This window comes from Ictidomys tridecemlineatus, chromosome 8, assembly GCF_052094955.1.
Source record: "Ictidomys tridecemlineatus isolate mIctTri1 chromosome 8, mIctTri1.hap1, whole genome shotgun sequence".
Classification (NCBI taxonomy): Eukaryota; Metazoa; Chordata; class Mammalia; order Rodentia; family Sciuridae; genus Ictidomys; species Ictidomys tridecemlineatus.
Window position 1 is genome coordinate 50,474,130 of NC_135484.1, and position 13,956 is coordinate 50,488,085.

Below are 13,956 nucleotides of genomic sequence, written 5' to 3' on the forward strand. Positions count from 1 at the left end.
AAAACTGTGGACTATTGAGTCCCCATCCCCCAGCTGAGAGTGCTGTCACCTACCCATGAGACACTGAGGCTGGAGAAATGCTGTTAGGAAAAAGGGGGAGGCAGTGACCCCACGGAGATGAGACTGTAGTAGAGATACTTATTCCCAGTGTGTAATAAAAATTGTACCTTTAAACCAGGAGCCACACGTCATGTATCAGTCTGTGGTATGTATCAGAAACAAAAGGGCACACCGGGATACATGTTGTTGTATGGGAGCACCCATAAAAATGTTATTACTCATCAATGATGATGCATACATCGTAATTCTAGAATCAGAGGACAGATCAGTCATGCCACCCTCTTTGTTATCAGTTATTTTTATTGGTAATTAATGCCACATATCTCAAAAAAAAAAAAAAGAAATTCGGATGAATTGCATCTTCACGTCCTTCAGTATAAAAAGGCTGTGCCAAGGCCAGCCTTTGTTCTCTGAGCTCATCAGTCTTTGTCATTATTGGGGAGGGAGTATGTACTCCCACTCACCCTAAGAGTCACTTGACATGATGTCTGGAGTGAAAGATGCTGCCAATTGTGAATTTCTGCCAAAGCAAGTGGTCACAATGCCCTGATGAGTGGTTTTCAGTGGAGAAAATCATTATGCTCTCTTCATTTGAAAAGGAAGAATTATTCTGTTGTTTGTTTGATTGATTGGTTGATTGACAAAATACACAGGAATCCCAAGCTGCAGCTATTCAGGAAAAAGACTCAGAAGACTGAGGCTAGTCCTGTGAACATCCTGAGGCTGGTCCATCACAGACTCAGTGGGTACCAAGGATGGAGCAAAACTTCCTGAGACAATCACTCTGGTGGCTGCTGTCTCTGATCTCATAGGCAAAGACAGCATCATTCACAAGGATACTTGGAGGAGAGATAGAATTTCATCCTTTCTACTATTCACTCCATCAGCTCCACAACTACAGGCTCACATCTGTGAAACTAATAGAAAAACTGGGTCTTGGTCTGGTCTCTGGTGGGTGTCAGGCAACTCTACCTGGCCTCACCAACTTGGGTCCTCTTGTGGGAATCACTGACAGTTCCTTATCTGTGTAGAGGTTATGGAAGAGTAAGAGATCCTCAGCTACTCTGAGCTAGCTGGGGATAGCTGCTGGACTCCAGTCTCCAAAAAAGGCATGGATAGCATCTTATGTCACACAGGTACCCATGTATCAGGTACCTGTAGCACAGCACAGACTAAGCATTCCCTCTCTGAACAGAAAGAACATTTCATTTCCTAATCTCAGTCATTTATGATTTAAGTATAGTATTCACCTATATATGTAGGACCTCATAGATTGCCAAAGAGATAATATTAATATTAGCCAAGCACATGTAGGACACACAGGATTACACTCCTAACCACTGATTGATTCAGACATTCCTGGTGAACACCTCACCTGCCTGCTACAGGGCAGGGCATTATTAGCCACAGGAGGACTGAAAATATGGAATAAAAAGGGCCTTTTCTTACAAATTACAGAGCTTACAACTTAAAATGTAAAGTAGAGGAAGTACATTTATATATCAAATAACACGGTAGTGTTAAGAAGAAAAACAAAAGAGAATTAAGATAATACCGAATTAGAAAAATCAAGGTAGAAAAGGTAAAGAGAGAGACCTTTTAGATGATGACCAGAATGAAGTCCATGGATCATTTTAAGGGGTCTTGAACTTATATGGGAAGAAAAATCATAATTTGCATTAACCCTTAACTGAAATCTAACATTTCCTATTATTATTATGGAAGCAGCCTTAGCTTCCAGCCCTAGCTAAGTTCTATTCCAAATAGAACTTAGGAATATTTTTATATTATATTACAGTTGCAGTATCCTGAAACATCATTTATTGTTTAAGGATATTTCAAAATCACAGTAGTTATTAGAGTTTCTCTGAAAATTATTCAAAAATTGAAAAAAAACTCATTTCAATTTTGTTAAACATTTTGATAACTATAAATCAATGCACAGCTTATTTTTGAATACTGTGCATTTCATGTATTAATATCAATCATTTAAAAAACATTATTTTGAAAAACATGTCTATAGAATGTCATGGTACAAAAAAAGTAAAAAGCGTCCCTGCCTTAGAAAATAGCTGGGCATCCTCCCATCAGCCCTTGGAGAAGGGACTGGCCAGCTAGAAGCCCAGGGCAGGACAGGTACCTGGAGCTGCAGTGTCTGGTGGGAACATGTGGGAGTCAAACTGGGATGAGCTTGAGAGTGCTGGGGACAGCTGCTGGACTTCAGTCTCCAAAAAGGCATGGATATCATGCTTGTGTCATGCAGGTAAAAAGAGGAATCTAGTAGGGGAGCCAGAAGGTGTGTCTGCCAAGAATGCCTTGCAGAGCTGCAGAGGTAGATGGGAAGGGAGGGACCAGCGGCCCAGGGACTGGTTTCTGTAAGGCGTGATGCACACCAGATGGGGTATCGTGATGAGAAGGAGAGCAGCAGCCAGTCCCAGCGCTGCAGTGGAATTCCAGTAGCATATTTGGGCCTTGGTTCGCACCAGACATGAGGAAGGCCACGCTGTGTTCTGAGCCTGTTTACTGAGTGCTCATAGTGTGCCAGATGCTGTGTTAAGCCTTTCTGAAGTGTCATTTCTGTCTGTAAATCTATGTCATTGAATCCTCATGGCAACCCTCAGAGGTTAGTACAATGATCCCTCTTTTGCGGATAGTAAAATGAAATCTAAAAAAAAAATTGGTTAGGAAAATTGCTTAGGATCTCTCAGGTAGCTGGGAAGAAGGGACAGTTGAGGAGGATAAGATTGCTTTGGTTGAAATTTGTTATGAGTTCCACTTTAGATATTTTTTTTCCATTGTTCTCTTATCTTTGATTATTTTAAGGGGTTAAAAATTCAACAATTTCAGGTTTTTATAGCTTTATTTTATTTATCCATTTTTACATGGTACTGAGGATTGAACTCAGAGCCTTACACATGCTATGCAAACATGCTCTACCACTGAGCCACAACCCCAGCCCCCAATTTCAACTACTTGTGAATAGAGTTTCTGATTTATTTCATTATCCAGGTTTATTGTAGCATGTACTGAGGTAATTGGTTTCATCTTCCTGTGAAAAACAAAGAGGAAACCAGTAGGAGGAGTTTGGTAAATTGATGGGTGCCCAAAACAAAGGAAAGAGATCAACTTTTCCAGAAAGACAATGTACTTAAATTATGCCTATCGAGTGGTTATTTATTTATTTATTTGTATTGTTTTTCAGAATCAGTCTTGCTGCTGTTTTAGAAGACATGTGGTGTATATAAAGTTTGTGATAGTTGGCGGAAATTTTGGTAAGTGATGCTGCATTTATTTCTAGTACCTTCTGTTGTAAAATGGTGCTCATGAAGGAAAGTCGTTGCCCTGTTCTCTGCATCTTCTAAATCTGCACTAAACTTAGAAAGGAATTTTATAATTAAATGCAATGCTGAATTGATGTTTTCTGACAGTATGGTGTTTTCCCCGTAGTTATTGCTAATGTTATTAAGCAATATGGGGTTTTCTGAAATGCAGCAAGTCTCGATTTAGGAAAGCTTCTGGGCACAGGATAAAGAACACCATGACAGCTTAGTTTATGCTCTAAGCCAGCTGTATAACATGATAATCAACTTGTACACCAAAAGAATTAAATAGTTTCTGAAGCAGAAAAATCCTTATTACCTAGATGTTGAAATGAGAGAGAAGCAGACCACTAGCTGCTTGAGGAATGGTAAATTAAAGAATTTAAGGACCCAACATGCCTGTGAGCTTGCCCACAGACTGGCGTTCAGTGGCCCAAGAGACCAAGAACGTTCAATCCAGAAACCATCCAGAGCATGCTAGTAGTAATAAAAAGGACAGTCTTTAAGGTCAGGAGACCTAAGTTAAAATTCAAGTTCTGCACCTACTGGTTGTTATATAACTTTTCTGAGTTTCTTAAAAAGAGGCCTCCAATGCTACCTACCCCATTGAGTTGCTGTGAGAATAAAATGAGATTGGTAGTACCGGGGCATGGTAGATGCTCAATAAAGCTGTCATTTTCATGTCCAGCCTTGTTGGAGACTGGACATTTGTCATTGACAATAAGCCACCAAAAGGCATCTTCCAGCAGGAGGGCTGCTGGGATGGGTTGGTCACACCCATTTGATGTCACAGGGCACCGCACAGCTGCTCACCACAGCCCCTTCCATCATTCATTCCATAACCTCTGTGGCATTTACCATCTTTTGTAATCTTGGCAATCCATTCTTAGACAGGCTGGGCTAATTGAACTTCCCTTCCTGCCACCTTTGCAAGCAAATGAAGTCACATTGTTTGAGCTTTATTTGAGTTTGGAGTTGATGTTATTTTGAAACACATTAACAGTAAGAGAAAGAGGGCTTAAGGGTAGATAGTACCCTTAATAAGTATGGTAAATACCATATATAGGCTTTAATTTCTAAACCTTCCTTTGGATTTTATATATATATATATATATTTTTTTTGCCTATGCTTATTGGGTAGCTTCTCAGAGATCCAATTATTGAACTAAAAATTTTGAGTTTTGACTAGAAGTATTTGGTTTGGAGATGAAGATCTTTACCCCATAACTACAGATGGACTGATGATATTGAAGATCCTATGTCTATAGGTGACTCTGCTGCAGTTTCATGGAATCAAAAAGATGGACATGGCCTCAGGCAGTGTCTGCTCCAACCTCCCAATTACCAAAAGTCTCTTCTACAAAATTCCTGATAGGGGAATTCAAATTTTCTTAGAGATAAGGAACTTGCTGTTGCTTAAGGCAGCTTGCTAGGGCACCAACACAGAGAGGAGAAATTAACTCTGCCTTTCTGAACTCTGGTAGGGGAACTGTTGGTTACAACACTCTATCACATATTTCAAAATATCTTGAAGAGTACAAGAGTCGCCAAGAGGTGACTAAAATTTGAGGAGATAGAAGTGCTTATTACTTTGATTTGGTCATTACGCATTGCATACGTGGATCAAGTCACTATACTGAACCCCATGTAGATATACAAAGGTTCTGTCTCAATAAGAAAATAAAATAATAAATAAACAATTAGGGGATTCAGAGAAATTTTCGGGGAGGGGATAAAAGTGTTCCATAGCTTAATTATAGTGGTACGTGTACAGTTGCATGCTTTTGTGAAAACCCACAGGACTGAACACACTAGAAAGGGTGAATTTTGCTGTAAGTTAAACCTTAATTGTTAAAATGGAAAAAAAAATGAGCAGTTAGACAAACAACTGGACAATTATCTCAACTTTTTAAAAAGAAAGAGAGGGATGGAAAGGAGGCGAGGTAAAAATGGACGGAAAGAAAAACAATCTAGTTTTTAGGACTCGAATATGTGCTCCATGGGACAGGGATTGGACTTACTCCTTTCTGTCATCCCAGTGCCTAGCACATGGAAGAGATGTGATAAATTTGTAAACGTTTATTGAGTCATCTTCTGCTCTTAGTCACCTTCTAAGGAAGTCCACTCACTCTCCCACATGCCTGCTCTCCAGATATTTAGATATTCTCCTTCCTCATTCACCTTCTCTTCTCTGGGCTGAACTTCCCATCCCCCACTCTAGGACTCTTTCATATCCTTCCCTGCCCTGCAAAACTCCTTGAGGAGAGCACTGTCCCTCCTGTACATATGCCCAGCACTTGAAGTGCTACCCCTGATGGGATCTGGCCCAGAAGCATGGCCTCTGCCGACGATGTTAACAGATACCCAATCCTAACCCCTGTTGTCAGTCACTACCTAGCAGTGGGTCAGTGAGGGTTTCTGTTGAACCCTCTTCTAAGAATGGATATCCAGAAAGCAGGGAGGGTCACTTCCAGGAGCTAGGTGATAGCAAATCCGTCCTCATCCTAGTTCTGACTAAAATGAAGCCAGGTCCTGGCTCCCTTAGTAGGAGACACCAGCAGTGCTGTTTATAAATCTCGAGAGGAGGTAGAGTGTCACAGATCCCAATTCTTCATTGTGAGTCAGGGGAGGTTTGAGATTCTTAAAACTAAATCTTGTGGTCACCTCGAAAAACCCAGACCTTTGTTCTCCTGGCCATGCCAGGGGGTGAGATATAAACACATAAATAGAGAGTGAGCAGTGATTCAGGAGCGGGGTCAGTTTCACCCTCCCAGAAGACATTTGGTAATATCAAGCCCCAACTGAGGGGAAGGAGGGTGTGCTAATGGAGTCCAGAGGGCAGGGTGTGCTAAATGCCCTACAGTGTTCGGGACAGCAACACAACACACACACAGAATGACCCAACCCCAAATGTCAGTAGTGCTGACCTTGAGGAACTCATACTAGAAGCAGTAACAAAATTTAAATGTCTGAAGTACTCATTTCTTTAAATCTTTACAAATTTAAATATTTTCACACGCATGTAATTATATGTAATATGTAAAAAACAAATTGGTTCAGGATTCAGAAGGCTGAAAGGGCTCCAGAGAAGTTACTTCATCTGTTACCCTTGACTCCAAGCAAAAACTGACCTAAATAAATCCAGACGATGGGCCTCCAGTGGCTCATACTGAATGCTGGTCCCCCTACACATAAAAGTGAGACTCACATAGCATGAGCCCAGCGTTTCCACAAAAGAAGTCTCGTGCTTTCAATTTCAGCCCCAGCCTGCTCAGATGTGTTTGTCTTCAGGTGACCTCAGAGATGAAACCGTACTTCAGTCTGGGCTGTTCGTTCTTTTAAATCAAGGGTAGCAATTCTGTTGTGATCAAAATGTGCTTAGGGAGCAGAGAGATCTCATTACAGATGATTGAGATTGAGTATTTTGGTACCCAGGACTGTTTATTTGCATCAGTTTGCTAGTGACACCACAATCTGGCTTAAATGTGAGTTGCTGAGAGCTTTTGTAGCCCAATATGGCTACATTTGCTGAAGCAGAGAGATTAAAGCAACATATGTCAAGTTGTGATATAGAACAATCCACTTGAAAAGACTTCACTTAATTATAGGGCCTATTTTGGGAGGGTAACTGTGCTTTTTGTGAGGTGTATTTTGGGATACACTAACCCAGCTTCTAGGCCAGTAATATCTTCCCAGAAAGGGTGTGGCAAGTACTGTGGACATAAATATTTTCTTACCAAAAGCTTTGGTATAATATTCTTTCGACTTTATGCCCCTCAATTTTTCTTTTATGGGTAGTCTTTCTTCTTGCAAGAATGCAATGAACATGTATTCTGGAAAGCCAGAGAAGGATAAAAGATCTCATTTCAGATGGCCAAGCCCATAGATTTAGGGACTTGACATTATCAGCCGACTGTTTTGAAGAATGGATGGAATTTACCAAAGTTGAATTGGTAAACAGAGTTGAGTGAGGTTATAAAAAACACTGTGTTGGCACTAAATACTGTTGGATCTGTGGAGAAGCTGTCCATCCATCACTCTGTGCCCAGTGCCCCTCTGACCGCCCCCACCCCCACCCCCATAATCCTCATGGGCCATTTCACTCCTCCTTCCTGCTGGCTTCTGACCTGGAGTAGGCATCTGCTTTCACTTCTTTTTCTTCCAGATGTGTTCCTTTTACCCATTCTGCCTCCTTGGTCCCAGCCTTCTGTGGCCTCCTTCATTTCTCTGTTAATACCTGAGGCTTTGAGCCTTAAAGGAGAGGTCAGAGCTTCCTGTCTGGTCAGCATTTCCTAGACCTCATTTAAAAGTGAATGATACAGGAGAAATCAGCTCAGCACAATGAAAGTACCTTCTCCTTTACACAGTGGCGGGGAGGAGCAAAGAGAAAGAGGGAGTAAAAACAAGCGATTCTGTGATGCCCAGGCCTAAAAGCAAAGAAGCACTTTTACCTAAATTCTGAGTTATAAAGGCCATGAAATGAGAGCAAGAGTGAACCCTGAAGAGAGCTGAAGGCTGCCTTCCACCAGAGAAGTCTCTAGAGGGAAGCAATCTGTGGCTTTCTGTGTCCAGATCACCCAAACAGCTGGTTTTAAAGTGCAGCCAGGGGAGGGGGCACTGCTGAGCGGTAGAGCATGCTCTTAGCACGCGTAAAGCCCTGGGTTCCATAGCCCCAGTCCACCCCAGGTTCACAGACACCCAAAGTAGGTAGTCTTCATGATGGTAGACTCTCCAGGGGGTTCTCAGACACTAAATTGTGAAGACCCCAGCTCCATTATCCCATCTCAGCCTCAGAGCTTACAGTCCACCAGAGGCCATGGTGTGCTAGTCTGCCTCACCGCCAAGATTCCCTTTCCAAAGCATTGTTCAAAAGTTTAAAACAGACGTCTCTAAAGTACATTATTCTGAAAATCAGACCTGATCGTAGGAGGTTGGGGTGTCATCTTCTCTGGCACTTTGTAGTCCCCATCCCTGACGTCATCCCACAATCCTCTCATCACTTGCTCGCCAAGAGAAGTATCATTTCCATTCCCGGCCAGTTTGGGTGACATCCTAAACCAGATTCTGCGAAGCCACTTTGAGGAAGCCATGCTGCTCATCTGCTACAGTAGCCCGTGTCTTTGCCATCTGCTTTCACTGTAAAATTCACACTGTGGTGTGGTTTTAATCTGTAGCAACACTCACAAGCCAAAATTTCCCACATATCACGGGAAAACATTTTCAGAGTAAATAGCTGTCATGCATTCTAGTGTCTGGTTAGATTGACAAGACTGTAATAGGTCCCACCTGGAATCCAGGTGGTTGGCCCACCCCACAGCCCTGCCTTTAAGTGCAGGCTGCCTTGTGGATGCAGAATAGCATATCATTTGTATAGCTGATTTAAGTTTATAAAGAGCTGCAGCACATCTGATCCTCCCCAAACACTTCTTAGATGGTAGAGCTGAAATTATCACCAGATAAATCTGAGGATGAGAATTTATCCTGTAAGGCAAGGGGCTTTCTGGAGTGTGTGGATATGCTCCTCTCAAGGACTGGGCGGCACTCTTAGCCTTTGGTCCTAGAGAGAGTAAGGCAGGGATGGTCCTGCAGTGCCTGGGACAGTTCTGCCCTGTGAAGAGTTGTCCCTGGCAGCATCCACAGCACACCCACTGAGAAACACAGCTCTGAGCTTGTTCAGTTAATGCAGCAGAGCCAGACGCACACCCACGCTATCTGAATCCGGATCCTTTGTAGCTAGCCCTCTCTGTGTTGAAGTCATCACAGTCCTGCCTCTTTGGGAACTCTAAAAATTGAATTCAGTAGCTGTTCAGCAGGTTATGCCACCATTGCTCTGTGCAACAGAACTCAGGCGCAGCATGCTGCACACAGGAACAGACTCTAGAAACCTCAGTGGCCTGGCTGACCAGCCCCCTCTACCTGTTCTTCCTCCATCAATGCCCAGGGCAGGTGAGAGGGAGCTTCTGTCTTTGGAAAATATCAGAATCCAATAGTATGGTCCACCCACCACCTTTGATCCAGACTTGCCAGCTTAAAACCACTCTGATAGGCATGTAGGTATCAATTTCAGGAGCTTTTTATTTGTTATTTTAGCCTTCATGCCTACCTAGTGGTCTCTACAGAAGCTTAAAATTTGGTTTCAATGTCAACCAACAAAAAAACCAAGACAGTGGATATGTCAGTTTGAATGAGTGCACATGAAATTTATTAAAGTTGGTAAAAAAATAAAACCATATTGAATGAGAAGACATGCAAGGAAGCCGACCTGAATATCAACGTCAAGGGTCTTCTCAAAGAGGGAGGTGGTGATATTATCTGATCTTATTTTCCTTTTTCTCTGCGTGTGTGTGTGTGTGTGTGTGTGTACATGTACACGCATGGTGGTGTTACTTTCTTTTGTTTTCTTTCTCTTCCACTTTTCTCCTGGCTTTTCATTGTGAAAAATCTCAAACCTACTTGTTGGAAGACGTCTAAATCAAATACCTGAAGTCATTTACCTCAATTTACCATTCATTCATAAAATTTGTCATTCTTAAAATTCTAAATAAAAATCATACATATTTTATAAATTTTTGCTGAGCCAATTGGAAGCAGCAATTTCTTGACATTTCACCTCTACATAGTTACCATGTACTATTATCACATCTAGGAATTTTAATAATCATTCCATGATATTATATAATATCATATTCACACCTCCCCATCTATCCCAAACTATCTTTTGTAGCTCAGTCCCTCACCCCAAAATCTAGTATCTAATTGAATTCATTTGATTCATATGGTTGACAGCTTTTCTTTTATCCTGTAAAACAATGTATGGCTTTTTTCTTTTTTAATGTTTTTTTGTTCTTGTTGTTTTGTTTTGTTTTTGCTTTTCACAGCTGCTGTTGCTATTGTTGTTGTTGTATGGATTTTTTGGAGGGCAAGTGCTTTACTTCTGAGCTATGTCCCCAACCCTTAAATGACTTTTCAAAGAGTCCAGGCTGGTTATGGTGTAGAATGTCCTACACTCTGGGTTTGTTTCTTCATAGTGTCATTTAACTTGTTCCTCTCTTCCTGGAAAGCATTTTGTGTAGGGTCTTATCATTAGATGGAGGGTACACATCTTTTGGCATGAATATTTTATAAGTGATGCCCTATGCTAGATAATGCATTACATCATGGGGCAGGTGATATCACCTTGTTCCACCACCCTCCATGATAAGTTTGAAGCCTTCAGTAAAACAGCAACCAGACTTAACCAAGTCAAGGTCCACTTTGAGTTATTAGTAAGCCACATGTAGGCTGATACAGGGTCCTTTGTGAACATCCTGTTCTGACCTCCCCTTCATCCAGTGGTTTGAGTAGACATGGATAATCTTGGCCTGGATCTCTTATTATTTTAGGACAATGCCGGATATTTGCTTCTCTTTGTTTTCCTTTCCTGAATTTTTTGTAGTGTATGATCTAGGCCTTCATGTATTTGCAATAATTTTTTTTTTTTACCACTTCCTTGGTAGTCAGCTGAGGTTTGCTATAATAATAGATTATGCCAAACATTTTTACTTCTTGCCCTTGGCATAAGAAGAAATAACTTTAGCAGAGCACTTACTACTCACCAGGTACCACACAGTTTCCTGATGCAAGTAGAACTTCTTTAGCTTTTCCCGTATAACTGCTCAGACTCGTGAAGCAACTTGCCCAAGGTCACTCAGCCCCTGTGGTGGAACTAAAATTAAGCCAGATGGGTCAGTCCCAAAGCCAGGGTTTTTCATTTTTTTCCATGTTCCCTACAGTTCTATCTGGCTATGCCTCCCACCCTGTGTTTCTTGCCTCAGACTGCCTGACTGGGTAGGTTGCTAAACAAGAGAGTCATCCAGGAAGGGGCTGCGTGGCTGAAGAAACACAAGCCACCCACATCAAAAAGGAGCAGGTGCTGCTAAACCTCAGATGAGTGGGCTGGATCTGTACATTACCCACCCTGGCTTTTTATTGTAGGCGACTAATTTGCACATTCTAAAGCTCATCAGCTGAGTCGCCAGTTTTCCCCACTAGCTCTGCTACTGGCTGAGGCAGCCTAGAGTCAAGCTTTGTATAAAAAAGAAATTCATCATGCGTTGTTGGCATAATAATTTGTTTTTTACTGTCTTCTTTTACGCTTAGGAAACTAATGTGCTTGAGAAGTGATATTGTTGGATTAACAGCAAAATCATAGATATTTCTTATGTAGAAAACAAATACATTTCCTCTATCATTCACAGGAGTTTTTTTTTTTTTTTTTTAATTGTCTTGAGTCCCTAAGAGGGACACGAAGCTTCTTTTATTCATCTTGCACTTGTTCCTTGTGTGTGTATCTGTACCTATGTTGACATACCACCAGGGAATCCATAAGTTTGTTCTCACAAAAGGAGCTGAAGGACAACTAACAGATAAATAGTGAGGCTCTTCAGGATGGGTCCTGGCTGAAGACGAAGAGCTATGAGGTTCATTCTACTTGTTTTTGTGAGAATCACACAAATTTGGAGTGATGGCAACAATGCAGACATAGAGCTTCTCAGATTTTATTTCATTCAGCAAGACTTTATTATTTATTTATTTATTTAGTATCAGGGTCTGAACCCAGGGGCATTTAACCACTGAGCAACATCCCCAAGCCCTTTTTTATATTTTATTTAGAGACAAAGTCTTGATTAGTTACTTAGGGCCTCTGTAAATTGCTGAGACTGGCTTTGAACTCACAATCCTCTTGCCTCAATTTCCTGTGCCGATGGGATTACAGGCATGCTACTGTGCCCAGCATTCAACAAGAATTTGATCCTTCCCTCCCATTTGCAGATTGGTCACCTGAGGTATGGAGAGGTGGAGTGGTACTCAGGACAGACCTGACTAACTTGAGACTCTTGGAATTTCTCCTCACACTCCCTAAAGCTGAAGGTCTCAGGCAACAAGTAGTAACCATAACATTTTGCCCTGGCATGTCACCCCAGTGTTTCTTCCCATCTGAACCTCCTATCACCCAAATCTCCACCACCACTCACATTTTAACAAGCGTAGAAACAAAGGTCTACATCAGCACATGTCCAGTGCAAATCGAAGACAAGGAGCATGGGTCAGGTTTCCTAGAGCCATGTAGAAAGGAAGTAAAAAGAAACCAGTGAAATTGATTTGTAATACAAAATACTTTAATTAACCCATTATGTATTCAAAATATTATTACTTTGCCATGCAATTAGTAATAAAAAGTATTGAAGTATTTTGTGTCATGTCTTTGAAATCCAGTGTATTTTGCACTTAAAGCATATCTCAGTTTGGATAAGCCACGTTTCAGGTGCTCAATGCTGGCTTCTTCCCTGGGCAGCATAGCAGATGGGAAGACAGAGTCCAAGGTCGTACCTAGATAGGTTCTTCAATTTAAGTCTCTCAGAAACCTAGTCAGCAATCTCACCCGCCCCCAAATCTGAGGCCACATATTTCTATCCTCTTTTGCCATTTTCCCCCAGCCAACTCTAATTACAGGGAGATGTTTGGTTTGGCCATATCTGCCCCCTCAGCAGTTTCCCTCCAGTCCTGGCAGCTGGTGAGACCAACACACACTGCCTGCAAATGATAGTGCAAAGCATCCTTCCAAATTTCCCCACAGCCAGTTTCCATGATTTTCTTTCTCGTAGGAGTAACCCAGTGGCATTTTTCAAAACCAAGATGATTTTTCTAGTTCATTCCTTTTAAAAAGACTCATGCTAATCTATAGATTCTTAACTTACTTTGTAGACATTATACATTTTAATCTTTTTGAATACCAAACATACCTCTGTTTTGATTAATTTGGAGGGGGGTGCTGGTCAGTACTCCCCCCAATCCATCTCATTTTGAATAAGACATTAGTAAAGGTTGGATTCCATTCCACTACATGTCAAGTCTCTGGCTACTGATCCCATTACTTGAATTATTAAACTAGAATCACAATGGGGGAGTGGGGAATGACAAAAAAATGGTGATAGATTCCCAGCGTTTGTGTGGTGGGCTTCACCCAAATACAAATCATGATCTGTAGGAATTGAGGTTTCAATAGGGAAAAGATTATCTCATATTCTTAATTACATCTTCCAGCATTCTCAGTTAAGTGACAGAGGAAATGATACTTTTGTGTTGTCTTTCAGTAATTGAAAGAAGGATGGCACCACAAAACCATCCCTCTCCCTGGAAGATAAGTAAATTTTCCCTAATTCTCTTGAGAGCTATGTTCTTTAGGCTGTGGCTTGATATCAACCTTATAATTCACAGATCCCCTGAAATCTACCATTTGAAAGCTCTGGGTGTGAGGTCGAGTTTGGTACCAGAACAGTGCAATTGGAGGTATGATTTTCTCCTCTCACCCCATCACCTCCCTAAAGCAACGTTCACTTAGATGCCCCCAAATCACAATCCTTTTATCTGTTCTGATTCTAAGCCATTTTTATTTTCTTGAGTGGATATCTTGTGTTCATTTCACAGTGTCATTTTAGTAGCTGTATTTCTGCTTAAGATCCAGAAATTATACTTGACTTTGGCCAACTGTCTGAGTTTCAAGGTTTTGTTTCCAAGGAGAGTGCTGAGTAGACTT

The 13,956-nt window shown here is 41.4% G+C and overlaps 1 protein-coding gene across 3 annotated transcripts in view; it reads left to right on the forward strand.

The window, feature by feature from the left end:
• Positions 1–13,956, forward strand: part of Fyn (FYN proto-oncogene, Src family tyrosine kinase) — a 200,268-nt gene that overhangs the window by 81,248 nt on the left and 105,064 nt on the right. For all 3 annotated transcript variants that reach the window (XM_005337419.4, XM_040283226.2, XM_040283225.2), the window contains one exon: positions 3,263–3,332. The gene's annotated coding sequence lies outside the window, so the exon portion shown is untranslated. The remainder of the gene's footprint in view (positions 1–3,262; positions 3,333–13,956) is intronic.